We start from the raw sequence: 14939 nt of genomic DNA on the forward strand, positions 1-14939 counted from the left end.
CTGACAGAGAATTTTCAGCAGAATAAGAAAATGTTTTGGAAGGAGGTGAAAAGGGTGCGAAAGGGAGAGTCTGGGAAGGAAGAACGAGTAAAAGCAGAGGATGGAAGGATGTTAATTGAGATGGATGCAGTAAGGAAGAGATGGGCAGAGTATTTTGAAAGATTGTTAAATGTAGAGGAGGAAAGGGTGGCTGAGATTGTGGCGGATGGAAGGGTGCAAGGAATAAATGTGTTGGGAGAGTTGAATGATTCTTTGATCACGAAGGAAGAAGTGGAGAAGGCAGTAAAGGAGATGAAAACAGGGGAAAGCTGCAGGTATGGATGGGTGTGCTGTGGAATGCCTGAAGGGTGGTGGAGTGACTATTGTTGACTGGGTAGTAAGATTGTTGAATGTGTGCTTTGAGAAAGGTATGGTGCCAATTGACTGGGCAAGTGCTTGTGTGGTCCCGTTGTATAAAGGCAAAGGGTGATAAGTATGAATGTACTAGCTTTAGGGGTATAAGTCTGTTGAGTGTTGTAGGTAAGGTGTATGGTAGAGTGTTAATTATGAGAGTTAGAGAGGGTACAGAGGGAGTGATTAGTGATGAGCAGTGTGGCTTTAGGGAGAGGGAGGGATGCGTTGATCAGGGGTTTGCTGTGAGACAAGTGTGTGAAAAGTATTTAGCGAAAGGCAAGGATGTGTTTTGGGCATTTATGGATTTAGAGAAAGCATATGATAGAATTGATAAGGAGGCTTTGTGGACTGTTTTAAGATTGTATGGACTTGATGGTAGGTTACTAAAAGGGGTGAAAAGTTTTTATGTAAATAGTAGAGCGTGTGTAGAGTGGGAAATGCTGTGAGTGATTGGTTTCCCGTGAGAGTGGGTGCGACAGGGATGTGTGATGTCGCCTTGGTTGTTTAATATTTACATGGATGGTGTTGTAAGGGAGGTGAATGCAAGAGTTTTAGGTGGTCTGAGTCTGGTAAATGTTGATGGAGGAGAGTGGAATCTGAAGCAGCTGCTGTTTGCAGATGATACTGCACTGGTGACTGATTCAGAGGAGAGATTGAGACAGTTGGTAGAGGAGTTTGGAAGCGTGTGTGAAAGGAGGAAATTGAAAGTAAATGAGAATAAGAGTAAAGTGATGAAGTGTACGAGGTTGATAGATGGTAGGCGGATGAATATAGTTTTGAATGGTGAGTTGCTTGAGGAGGTAGATTGTTTTAAATATCTAGGGTCACATGTTGCTGTGGATGGAAGAATAGATGCAGAAGTGAAGTTTAGAATAAATGAAGTAGGAAAGGTGCTGGGAGGAATGAAAAAAGTGTTTAAATGTCGTTCGCTTAGAATGGATGTAAAGAGAAGGCTGTATGAGGGTGTTGTGGTACCGACTGCATTATATGGGGCTGAAACATGGAATATGGGTGTAGCAGAGAGGAAAAGTTTGAATGTAATGGAGATGAGATGTCTGAGGAGTATGTGTGGAGTGACGCGTATGGATCGGGTGCGAAATGATGAAGTGCGAAGGAGAACTGGAGTTGTTCGGGAGATGGCTGGTAGAGTTGAGCAGAGGGTGTTGCAATGGTTTGGACATATGGAGAGAATGGATAATGAGCGATTGGTGAAAAAGATAACTAGATCTGATGTGAGAGGTGTAAGGCTGAGAGGAAGACCACGAATAGGATGGATGGACAGTGTGAAGAGAGCGCTGGATGCGAGAGGGATGTCTGTTGAGCAAGGAAGAGTGGCTGTGCGTGACAGAAATAAATGGAGAGAAATTGTGAATAAATAAGTGATGACGCAGCCCTGAGGGGATATTCTCCCGCATTTGGTCTGATCAGCTAGTCAGGTCAGGTGCGGGTAAGGGGATGGGTCTGTTATGATGTGGCAGGGGTAAACCAGTTCTGCTGTCGGGCCCTGCTGCGGATGTCACTGATTGCATTGCCCAGTTGACCCTTGTGCGGTGTGGTGCGGTGAGGATCTGTCCGTTCTCCCCTTTGGGGGCTAAGATGCAAATGAATGTGTTTGAATGGATGAGTAAATGGAGAGTGAGTCGTCCTGTCTCGGCTACCTCCCTTTCCTTGGGGGAAGCAGCCTAGGTATATAGATAGATAGATAGATAGTGTATGTTATTGAACTCCTCTTTCATAGCCTGGCATAAAAGCTCTTGATTGACGTTTTTATAATCTCTATATGAAAATATTAATGGTTCTTTTTCAATCTTACTTTTACAATGAATAATTGGAGCAAAATGATCAGTCACATCGGTCAACAAAATACCGGATCCTGATATATAATCGAGGCTGTTAGTCTATATAATGATGGTGGCACTCTTCTTATTTACTCGTGTTGGTTTATTGATGCATGGATAATATCCAAAACTGGCTAGTAAATCTATGAACATTCTAACATTTGTTTGTGAATTATTAAGTAAATTGATATTAAAATCTCCTAACAAAATACATTTTTTACCAGTTGCAGCTATGTCCCTAAGAATTTTTTCTAATAATTCTATAAATGACAGGATGCTTGCATTTGGTCTCCTATACAGAACACCACAAATTATGCGTTTACTTAGGTAAGAGGCTTCAATAAATAATGTTTCAATTGTATCACTCATCATACATAAACTATCACAAACATGGCAAGAAATAATATTTTTCACATACAGACAAACCCCCCCTCCATAATGATTCCTATTATTAGTATATAATTTATATCCTTTCCAGTTTATATAAATCCTCAGTATCTTTGGAAAGTCGTGTTTCACAATAAGCCATTATATCAATATTATGACAATTTGCAGAGATACCAGAATATAATAAAAACTTTTCTAAATTAGTGGGAATACTGTTTATGTTGTAGAGTAACAATATGGGACAAGAAGTTTTACTGTTTAACAATTGATCAAAATCTTCTTGATTATAATATTTAGAAACAGGCAATGAAATATTTAAACCACTTAATTCATCAGATTTACTTAAATCATTTGAATCATAATTTACACTAAAATGATAATGTAAAGTATTAAATTCATCGTATGTTAACACTGATGAACTCTCATGCAGCAGCACAAGAATTTCATCATCATCCAAGTGAGGAAAAAAAGCCATTATAAATGAAAACTGTACATTATTTGAGTACTATACAATTTTTCATATCCATACAAGTACTTACAGGGCACCTCTTATCTTTTTCGATCATGTACTTCGGACCACTGCGTTGTCTCTGAGCTCCTCATCTGCCCGGTCGGCCAAATGACTTGGAGGGCGCTGCACTGACGTAGCCTCAGCAGTAGCTGCACTCGCAGCTGAGCGGCTCCCATCTAGCTGAACATCAGCCCCCAAGCAGTCAGCACCGGCCGGGACAGCATCAGCCACAGCACTCAAATCAGCCCGATGTTCCTCTGTGGTCTTCGTGTTGAATCCCTGCAACAGTGATATCCTTTCCTTCCTCTCTCGAATGATTAACTTAGTATGACTGAAGTAGGCAATTTTCCCTTCAGCTCTTGCCTTCTTTAGCTCCGGTAATTGGGCTCTTCTTGCTTGTACAGACGATTCACACAGGTCCTCACTAATATAAATGTTTGTGTTTTTAAGTTTGGCAGAGTTTCGTAGGGCAAGCTGACGATCTTCAAAGTTATTGAAGCGAGCCACCACAGTACGGGGACGAGTGACTCCCGAATTGGCAGTATGGCCCACTCTGTGAGCCCGATCAAGCTGAACTGGGCCCAATTCCAGCTTATCTCGAAGCAGTCGCTGAATCTTGGCCTGAGTTTGTTCCCCACGTCTCGTTTGGGTTTTCCTCCGAGTCCGTCAAATCGCGAAGATTGTTCCGTCTCGAGTAGTCTTCCTGGTAATCCATCCGTTCGTTTAGCTTGTTTATCTTCTCTTCAAAGGTAGATTTGTTGTTTATTTCCTTCTTCAGTGTAGCCAATTCTTCTTTGAGAGTCTTATTATCATGCTTCAAGTTGTCCACTTCCTTCTGTGTGAATTCCAATGACTGAGTCAACTCAGTGTTTCGTAGCTCGAGTTGCCTCATTCTGTTAGTCATGTCATTCAGAATTAACTCCATTGCATCCTTATATGGTTTCTGTTGCATTTCTAGCATGATCTTGATGTCCTCTGCCGTCAACATTTTCTTTGTTACAAAGTTGTTAGTTGCCTACTTGCAGAAGTTTGTCTTCTCTAACAGCAGGCCAGGCACGGAGCAAAATCAGCACGTCCTCTCAATAAGGCGGCCAGAACACCTCTCTCTCTCTCGCCCATGTTGCTAGGCTCGTTCTCCCTACTACCTGCCAGTTCTATGGCCTGTCTCCTTCTGAGCTCTGCTTCCTAAATTCTGGTGTAGCAGGGGTCATGTCACGTGTGTTACACTGTAGTTGGAAAGTTCTAGAAACCTGTGTGTGAGTATGTGTGTATGTGTGTGTATGGTCACGAGGCGCTGTCGTGTGCCTATAAAGCATTCCTTGAGTTAAGAGTGTGTAAGCATGTTCAGCATTGCTCGATTCTCGCAGACACAATACCTGTCTCATCCTCTGACTTGCTGCTTCTATCTGTCTGTCTATCTATCTATTTATCTATCTATCTATTATGATTTGTAATTATAATATGGAGTCCTGACACTGCTCGGCCACGTACTGGAGGTCCTCCGACAGCAATCATCATTGACATATGCTAATCTATTAGTACATAATATTGATTATAATATTGTATACATATAATATTCATGTTAATATTGTACTGATCCAGTAATATTACATTTTAAACAAGTTGTATACATATTTGAATAAATGCAATGGTTATTGTATGACATTTTGTAAGATGTGTATGTATAACAGACATACGCATATAATTGTGCAATGGTAATACTGAACTGTGGTAAAATTGTATGATTTTACATAATATTGTAGTAACATTGTGGTAATACATAATTGTAACATTGTGAATTGTTACATAATTGTATTGTAACTGTTACATTGTAGTAACATTGTAGTAATACATAATTGTAACATTTTATGAATTGTTACATAATATTGTGGTAATGCATAATTGTGTTGGCCTTATAATTGTAGTTACATTTTGTTAATGCAACTGTTACATAACTGTGTTGGCCTTACTGTATAATTGTAGTTAAAGTTACATAAAAGTTACATCTTGTTAATGCAACTGTTACATAATTGTGTTGGCCTTATAACTGTAGTTACATTTTATTAATGCAACTGTTACATAATTGTTACATAATGTTTGTAGTTACATAATTGTAGCAAGTGTAACATAATGCAATAGTTTGTCGTTACATAATTTTTACATATCGTTTGTAGTTACATAATTGTAATAATTGCAGTCCTGACACAAGTATCAGGACTTTACTTTGTACAATTGCTAAGTCCAGTTGATTTTTATTTAGCACTGGGGAGATATTCCAGATTAGAAAATATAACAATAGCCTTCGTTAACCCCGTCAGAGTTAATCATCTTATCTAAGTTCAATTAAATCTCTTAAAAGTAGCAAAAATAAAGCAGAAATTATGCATCATCATAGTGAGACGAAGACAAGCAACAAACCTATCGATATACAATGGCGATACTTTTTTTTAGATACTGGCAGTTACTAATACTTTTGAAACACTCGGTAATAATTTTAGAATGAACTAGAAAGCAAGAAAACACTCAGAGGGCGCATACCTCCGCCAATGCAATTGCCATTAAAAACGATCCGGATCCGTCCCAAAATTTAATGAATTCTTTCTTGATCAATGGCCCACCCTTCCGCAAAACTTCACTGAAATTCATAGAGAGATTTTGGAGAGATTGTGTGGGATACTCCGGATCCGGATTCGGGTCGGCTCCAAAACTTAATCTTTTCTTCCTTTGCCCATGGCCCACTCTTCCACAAAATTTCATCAAAATCTGAACATAACTTTTTGAGTATTCCTGCTAACAGACAGACAAACAAACCAACGCGGACTAAAACATAACCTCCTTGGACGAGGTAATTACGAAGGATAATTATATTCTCTCTCTCTCTCTCTCTTTCTCTATCTGTCTGTCTGTCTGTCTGTGTCTGTCTGTCTGTCTGTCTCTCTCTCTCTCTCTCTCTCTCTCTTTCTCTATCTGTCTGTCTGTCTGTCTGTCTGTCTGTCTGTCTCTCTCTTTCTCTATCTGTCTGTCTGTCTCTGTCTCTGTCTGTCTGTCTGTCTGTCTCTCTCTCTCTCTCTCTCTCTCTCTCTCTCTCTCTCTCTCTCTCATATTTAGCCTCATCTTCCAGCTCCATCATCTCACCTTACACCAACCCTCACTCACCCACTCAGTTCTGGGACTCGTGACTATTATTTTTATTCCTTGTTATTCTTACTTTTCTCCTGGATCATAGTCAACATCATCATCATCATCATCATCATCATCATCATCATCATCATCATCATCGCCGTCATCAAAAGTCTTCGCATTTTTACAAATCTATTAATTCTTGGCTGTATTCCCTCCTAGTTCTCCTCCTCTTGTTTTCTTCTACACTCTTATACTTCTCTCCTTCTCTTCGTTTCTTCCATCTCATCTTTTACCTTCTTCGTCTCGTTCTCTTCCATATCCTCGTCTGTTCTCCTCTTCCTCCTCGCCCCTGGTTTTCTTTCATTTCTTCTTCTACTTCTTCCTCCTCCCCCTCCTAATTCTTATTCTTATTGTTGTTGTTGTTGTTGTTGTTGTTGTTGTTGTTCTTCTTCTTCTTCTTCTTCTTCTTCTTCTTCTTCATCATCATCATCATCATCATCATCATCATCATCATCATCTTCTCCTCTTTCATTTCCTCCCCTTCCTTCTTCATTTTCCGTGTTCCTTCCCTCCCTCCATCACTATTTTTCTTTCACTTTTTACGCTTCCTGTTTTTCCCCGTCCTATGACCGACCCTCTCCCTTCCTCCTCCTCCTTCTCTTGCACTCTCCTTCTCTTCCTTTCTCCTTCTCTCTCCCTCTTCCCTTCTCCTCCCCTCCCCTCCTCCCCACGGGCCATCGGAGGGAAGTCTTATAATGGAGAAAATTTGCCATGAGAGTCGAGTTACCTGAGACCCGGTATGCAAACGACCACCGCCCGCCATCCCCCCATCCCCTCTTTCATGTTACCCCTTCCCTCTTCCTCCCCTTCCTCTCTCTACGTCCTCTTCCCTTCCTTATCCCTCCCCTCTTCCTCTCACCCCTCTCTCTGTTCCCGTCCCCTCACTTTCCTCTTCCTCTCTCCTCTCTTTCTTTCCTCTTCCCCTCCCTCTTCTCTTCCTGCAACCCCTTCCTGATTTCATTTTGTACCTCTCCCCCTCCACGGCCCCCATTTCCCCTCCCCCATTCATTTTATTCTTTCATCCTACCTCCTCTTCCTCTCCCTTTATCTCTCTCCTCTCCTTGTTTCCTCTCCCCCTCCCCTTTCTATTCCTCTTCCCCTTCCTGCTTTCAATTTGCTTCGTTCTCCCTCTCCTCTTCCCTTTACCTCCCTTTATTTCCTTCTCTCTCCCCTTCTGCCCTCTCTGCTCCTCTCCCCACCCTCTTTCTTCTTTATTTTATCTTCCCTTCTTCCTTCCTCCCCAGTCTCTCTCTCTCTCTCTCTCTCTCTCTCTCTCTCTCTCTCTCTCTCTCTCTCTCTCTCTCTCATATTTCATAATTTTCTCCCTCCTGCATATTTCCTTCCCTCACCCTCTCTCCCCTTTATCAGTTCCTACCCCCTCTTCCTGCTCTTCCTCCCCCTTCCCCCTTTTTACTTCATATCTCTCCTCCTCCCTCCTCCTCCTTCTCTCCCCCCTCCTTTCCCTGGCCCCTTGACCCTTTCTTCTTCCTCCTTTTATTCTACCTTCTCTTTCTCATTCTTCCCTCTTTCTCTCTCTCTCTCCCTACCCTTCTCCTATCCTTTCCTCTTTCCTTCAACTCCCTCCCTTTTCTCTTATCCACCTTTCCTCCTTCCATTTTTTTCCTCTCTCTCTCTCTCTCTCTCTCTCTCTCTCTCTCTCTCTCTCTCTCCAACTCTTCGCCCGTCCATCAACCTCCAGCTTCTTCCAACTTCCTCCTCCTCTCTTTTTTCATCTCACTTTTCTTCGTCTTTCCCTCTCCCCTCTTCTTCCTCCTTCGCTCATTCCTCCATTTCTTCCTTCTCCCATTCTTTCCTTCCTCTCCTCCACATCCCGTGTCATTATTCTTCCCCCTTTCCTCCACACTCTTTTCCTCCATCTCTCTCCGTTCCCATACCCCTGTCATTCCTTCCTATTTTGCTTTCATTCTTTCCTTTCCTTGCCTTTCCTCCCCTCCATCCACTTTCTTACATTTTTTCTCCTGTCTCTTCCTCTCTTCTTTTTCTCTCTCATCCTCTTCCTTCTTCATTTTCTCTTTCGTTCCTCTTCTATCCTTCCCTTCCCTTCCCTTATCTCTTCTTCTATTCCTTTCCCTACCCTTTCCTTCCTTCCCTTCCTTTTTCTTTCCTTTCCTCCTTCTATTTTTCCCCGTCTCTTGCCTCTCTATGTTTGTATTATTCATTTACTTTTCATTCTTCTTCATTTATCATCTTCCTTGTCTTCCTCCTCGTCCTGGTCCTTATTATTGTTGTCCTCCTCTTCCACTCCTTCATCTGGTCCTCATCTGCTCCACTTGTTCCTTTCCTTCACCTCATCCTCCATTTTTCCGTCTTCGCTTTATCCTACAGGACATTGTGATGACATTGTGTGTGTGTGTGTGTGTGTGTGTGTGTGTGTGTGTGTGTGTGTGTGTGTGTGTGTGTGTGTGTGTGTGTGTGTGTGTGTGTGTGTGTGAACAAAATGACTCAAACAGTTGTGATCGGAGTTGGATCAAACTTAGTTGTGAGTATTTTCAGGGTTGATTTGTTGTATTTAAAGTAGTCAGTCAAAGGTCACGGTCACATGGCAAGACCAGCTGAGAGAGTTTTGGTCCCATCTAAGTCAAATTTGGTGGAGGGATTGGCAGTTGTGCAAGAATGTTAAAACTATCAACCGAAGATCAAGGTCACGGGGCAGGATCAATGTTTTATCCATATGTATCTGTGTGTGAATGTACTTAATAAAACATTACTAATCTGATTTGGACCAGACTATGGATGGGTTGAGGGTCAGCCAAGGGATTGGTTTTTTTCTTAACAAGAGGTCAAAGGTCAGGGTCACATGGCAAGGTCAGCTTAAAGGTAAAATTTCGTTCAAATGCACAAAATTGCCTGGTTCTTTTCTCAAACTCTTCATCCATTTAATCCGAGGACTTGTTTTTCATATTAATCTGACCTCCACTAAGATCTTTTATTCAGTTTAGGAAGGACTTTAAGTTTGTGAAGAGGTCACTAAAAGCTGCGTCAAATTCCCTCCAAATCAAATTGTCTTATCTACGGTGAAAAGATACATTACCTGCCAAGTGATAGCAAGAATAAAGTTTAAAATGCACTGCCGTAGTGAAGGAGTTAATTCTGGGAAACATTACAGGAAGATGTTCAGTTTAAGAAAGAGTCCAGGCTTCCAGGGCGACAATAAACTTAATCAGGACACATGTAACCAGTTCACTAAGATGATGTATTTTCTGTTTCATGTTTGCAATATCAAGACGATATATATATTTTTTTTAAGAGAGATTTATCGTGCTGGAAGGGCTGTATATAGTCTTCTTTAACCCTCTTCAGTACAGGGTCTCCCGAACATTGAATAAAATTATCTGGTGGCAGCCAAATAACAAAGTGTGTCATCATATTGAAGGGGTTAAGGCCATTCCCTGCTAAGATTTCCCTTAGCCAAAGAGGATCGTCCGCTGGGGGCAAAATATACACCCCAGTGCGGCCATGGGAACACTAGGGTTCATCCTTTTAATCCGAGTGTCACCCTTATGTTTATCTCGTCGCTGCCTGTTGATTTTACTAAACTCAGGACATACCTCTAAAAGCTGGGGGGTTAATGAAAGACAGATCTGACCCCTCGAGTTGGAAGAGCCTGTCCTAAGTAGAAAAAAAATATGTCGGCAGATGACAAAAGCACAATGTAAAATGTGTTTTATGTGTTTGGAGAGAGAGAGAGAGAGAGAGAGAGAGAGTTGTACAGTACATCTACAGTCCGATGTCTATTACTTCACTGATGCTACAAACAGATGATTTTTTTCACCAAAAACTGATGGTAAAAGTGGTTGTTGTAGTGGTTCTGTATGGCCAACTGTCTGCAGCACGCCGCAACCCAGGGGCACAGAAGATGAGATATAAAGCTCATATAACGACAGCCCTGAAGAAATGCAACATCATACCATAAGATCTTCAAGCCTATGCCTCTGACAGAAAACTATGGTAAACCCTCTGCAGCGAAGGAACCATTCATCTCGAAGAAGCTTGGAATCTGGCAAAAGGAGAGCACAGATATCAAAGGCACAACAAAAACAACAAACCCGGACTTGACTTGCTGACTGTGTGGCAAAGTTTGCGGATACAGGATTGGTCTGCACAGTCACAAACGACAAAAGTTGGCACCAAAGACAATGAGAGCATAGTAGGCGACGTCGTTTGTTGCAGAAGGATAGCCTTAAGTAAGTAACGTAGTGGTGGTGGATGCTGTGATGATGGTGGTTGCTATGGTGGTGGTGGAGGTGGTGATGGTAGCTGTGATGATGATAGTGTTGGTAGCTATTACGTGGGGATGGTGGTGGTGGTAGGTGTGATGATGGTGGTGGTGGTGGTAGTTGTGATGATGGTGGTGGTGGTGGTGGTGGTGGTGGTAGCTGTGATGATGGTGGTGGTGGTGGTGGTAGCTGTGATGATGGTGGTGGTGGTGGTGGTGGTAGGTGTGATGATGGTGGTGGTGGTGGTAGCTGGGATGATGATGGTGGTGGTGGTGGTGGTAGCTGGGATGATGATGGTGATGGTGGTGGCAACTGTGATGATGATGGTGGTAGTGGTAGCTGTGATGATGACGATGGTGGTGGTGGTAGCTGTGATGATGATAGTCGTGGTGGTGGTAGCTGTGATGATGATGGTCGTGGTGGTGGTAGCTGGGATGATGATGGCGATGGTGGTGGTAACTGTGATGATGATGGTGGTAGTGGTAGCTGTGATGATGACGATGGTTGTGGTGGTAGCTGTGATGATGATGGTGGTGGTAGTGGTAGCTGTGGTGGTGGTGCGGTGGTGATGGTAGTTGTGATGGTGATAGTGTTGGTAGATGATATGGTGGTGGTGGTGATGTTACTGGTAGTTGTGATGATGATGATGATGATAGTGATGGTAGCTATGATGGTAATGGTGACAGTAGTAGCTGTGATGATGATGGTCGTGGTGGTGGTGGTGGCGGTGGTGGCTGTGATGATGATGATGATCATTGTAGCTGTGATGGTAATGCCCTTGGTGGTAGCTGTGATGATAATGATGGACGGTGGTGGTAGTTGTGATGGTAATGGTGGTGGTAGCTGTGATGATGATGATGGTGGTGAAGGTGGTGGTAGCTGTAGTGGTGTTGGCAGTGGTGCTGTGATAGCTGTGATGATGGTGGTGGTGGTGTATGAAAGCTGTGATGATGGTGGTGGTGGTGTATGAAAGCTGTGATGATGGTGGTGGTGATGTATGAAAGCTGTGATGATGGTGATGGTGGTGGTGGTGGTGGTGGTAGTTGTGGTGGTGGTAGCTGTGGTGGTGATGGTTGCTTAGAAACTGCTTTCATTTGGGCATATCGGACCACAAAGCACTTTTTTTGTTTTTTTTTAAATGAGGAAGAAGAAACCAAAGGCAATGAGCCCGCAATACTGTTCCTTCCAAGAGAAAAACAAAATACAAGAGAGAGCCAAATTCAAAATCTATTCATTTCAAGATGCCTGGACACACTGCGTTTGAAAGACTGGAGATCATAGGAAGCAGAAAATACAGACAGAGGGAGACAGTTCCAGAGTTGACTTGTTGCATAAATGAAGGACTGGGAGTAACGGTTAACTCTTGCATTAGAGAGTTGAACAGAAAAGGGGTGTGAGTTTGCTGTTAGACGGGTGCTACGCGCCCGTCGTAGAAGTGGAGGAATGCATGCAGACAGTTCAGAGGAACAGTGACCATTGAAGTAGCGATAGAGAAGAGATAAAGATGCAACATTGCGATGAAGAGACAGAGGTTGAAGGGAGTCAGTAAGAGGGGAGAGTTAATGAGACGAAAAGCCTTTGACTCCACCCTATTGAGAAGAGCTGTATGTGGAGAGCCTCCCCATAAATGAGAGTTGTACTCCACACAGGGGTGGATAAAACCCCTGTATAGAGTCAACAATTGTGCAGGGGTAAAGAAGGAACGGAGACGGCTTAGCACACCCAATCGCTTGGAAGCAGATTTTACAAGAGATGTAATATGATCTTTCCAAGATAAGTCCCGAGTAAATGAAACCCCAAGCATGTTCAACGATAATGCAGGATTAAGTTGAATATTATTAAACATAAGTGGGTATACCTGTGGAAGATTTTGTCCGGTTGATAGGTGTAAGAACTGAGTCTTTGATGCATTAAAAACAACAAGATTATTTTACCCCAGTCAGAGATACGAGCCAAGTCAGACATTAGGTGTGCCATAACCTCATCCCTTGCCTGTTGAAGTAACTGCTGAGATGGTCGTTGTGGGAATCGAATGGAAAGGTGAAGGGTGGAGTCATCAGCGTATGAGTGGATAGGGTTAGATGTACAGCTTAGAAGGTCATTGATGAATAAAAGGAAGAGAGTTGGTGATAGGACAGAGCCCTGAGGAACACCACTGTTAATAGATCTAGGAGAAGAAAGATAGCCGTCTACAACAGCGGCTATAGAACGACCAGAAAGGAAGCTAGAGATGAATGCACAGATAGAAGGATAGAAACCGTAGGAGGGCAGTTTGGAAATTAAAGATTTATGCCAGACTCGATCGAAAGCCTTTGAGATGTCAAGTGCAATGGCAAAGCTTTTGCCAAAGTCCCGAAAGGAGGATGACCAAGAGTCTGAAAGATAGGTAAGAAGATCGCCTGTGGAGCGTCCCTGACAGAACCTATACTGACGATCAGAAAGAAGGTTGTGATAGGAAAGATGCTTTAAAATTTTTCTATTAAGAATTGACTCGAAAACTTTTGAGATACAGGATGTTAAAGCAATTGGACGATAGTTAGAGGGTTGGGAATGGTCACCCTTCTTTGGGACTGGCTGAATGAGAGCAAACTTCCAGCAAGAAGGAAAGGTACAAGTTGACAGACAAAGGCGAAAGAGTTTGCCTAGGCAGGGAGTAAGCACAGAAGCACAGTTCTTGAGAACAACAGGAGGGACTCCATCAGGCCCATATGCCTTATTAGTACTGAGGCCAGCAATGGCAGAAAATACATCAGCTGAAGAAATTTTAATGTCAGCCATGAGGAAGTCAGAGGGGGGAAGTGATGGAGGAACAGCACTGGAATCGTCTAAGGTGGAATTGGAGGAGAAAGTCTGAGCGAAGAGATCTGCTTTATCAGTAGAAGAAATAGCTACAGAGTCATCAGAGTAGAAAAGAGGAGGGAAGGATGATGAGGTAAAGTTGTTAGAAAGGTTTTTGGCAAGGTGCCAGAAGGAGCGGGAAGAGTTCAAGTTAGAGTTGAGAGCATTTTGTACGGATGAAATTATTTTTAGCAGAGCAAAGAACAGACTTAGCACGATTCCGGGCAGAAATGTATAAAAGATGTGATTCAGGGGTGGGTTGGCTCCGGTACCTTTTATAGGCTCTCTCCTTGTTGCGGACAGCATTAGAACAAGCGTGATTAAACCAAGGCATTCGTGCATTAGTCAAAGGATATGAGAAAGGAATGTATGCTTCCATGCCCGAGAGAATAACCTCCGTAATGAGCAAGGCACACCCAGATGGCTCCTGGCCATGGAAGCAATAATCATTCCAGGGAAAATCAAAGAAGTACTGCCTGAGGGCCTCCCAATCCGCAGCTCCAAAGTGCCAGAGACGACGTTTTTTTGGAGGGTCCGCAGGCCATACCGGAGCGATAGGACAGGTTAAGGTGATAAGGTTGTGATTGGAGGAGCCCAACGGAGAGAAAAAATTAACAGTGTAAGCAGAAGGATTAGTTGTAAGGAAGAGATCAAGTATGTTGGAGCTCTCTACAAGGAGGTCAGGGATACAGGTAGGGTGCTGTACAAGCTGCTCTAGGTCATTAAGGATAGGAAAGGTGTAAGCTTGTTCACCAGGTGGATCAGTGAAAGGAAAGGAGAGCCAAAGGTGGTGGTGAACATTGAAATCTCCAAGAATGGAGATTTCAGAGAAACGAGAAATGGATAGAATGTGTTCCATCGTAGAAGTAAGATAGTCAAAGAATTTTTGATAGTCAGTAGAATTAGGAGATAAGTAAACAGCACAGATACATTTAGTCAGAGAATGACAGGAAAGCCGAAGCCAGGGTGTAGAGAATTCAGAAGAATCGAGTTCAGGAACACGAGAGCAAGATAGGTTGTTGCGTATATATACACAACATCCACCTTTGGCTTTGAAATGAGTATAGAGAAAGTAGGAGGATACAGAAAAGGGTTTGCTGTCAGTTGCCTCAGACAGCTGAATCTCAGTTAGGAAAAGAAGGTGAGGTTTAGAGGAGAGGTGGTGCTCAACAGAGCGAAAGTTAGAGGAAAGTCCAGGAATGTTGCAGAAATGAAGAAGAAGAGAGTCAGACAGTGGTTCCAGGCACCTTGAGTCGTCACCGGGAGAGGGGCTCCAAAGCTAAGCGTGGTTCAGTGATGGCTCTACTTTGGACAAGTGCTGAGTGGTCCGGCAGGGCCACAAGGCTCTTGTGAAAACTATGACTGACTCCCCGGTTCCAAGTCCGAAAAGTCTCTCCTACGCTGAATAGAATCGTCTGAAAATAAGTGAAAAACGAAAAGTCATCATTTTGAAATGGTTTGCCTGCGACTGCTAATATTTCCCACAGGTGCACAAAAAGCATTTCATTTAAAAGAATCATTGCCCCGTGGGGTGAAGCCGAAAATTCGAAA

This window comes from Coenobita brevimanus, chromosome 69, assembly GCF_032717465.1.
Source record: "Coenobita brevimanus isolate Jiangsu-jjx chromosome 69, ASM3271746v2, whole genome shotgun sequence".
Taxonomy (NCBI): Eukaryota; Metazoa; Arthropoda; class Malacostraca; order Decapoda; family Coenobitidae; genus Coenobita; species Coenobita brevimanus.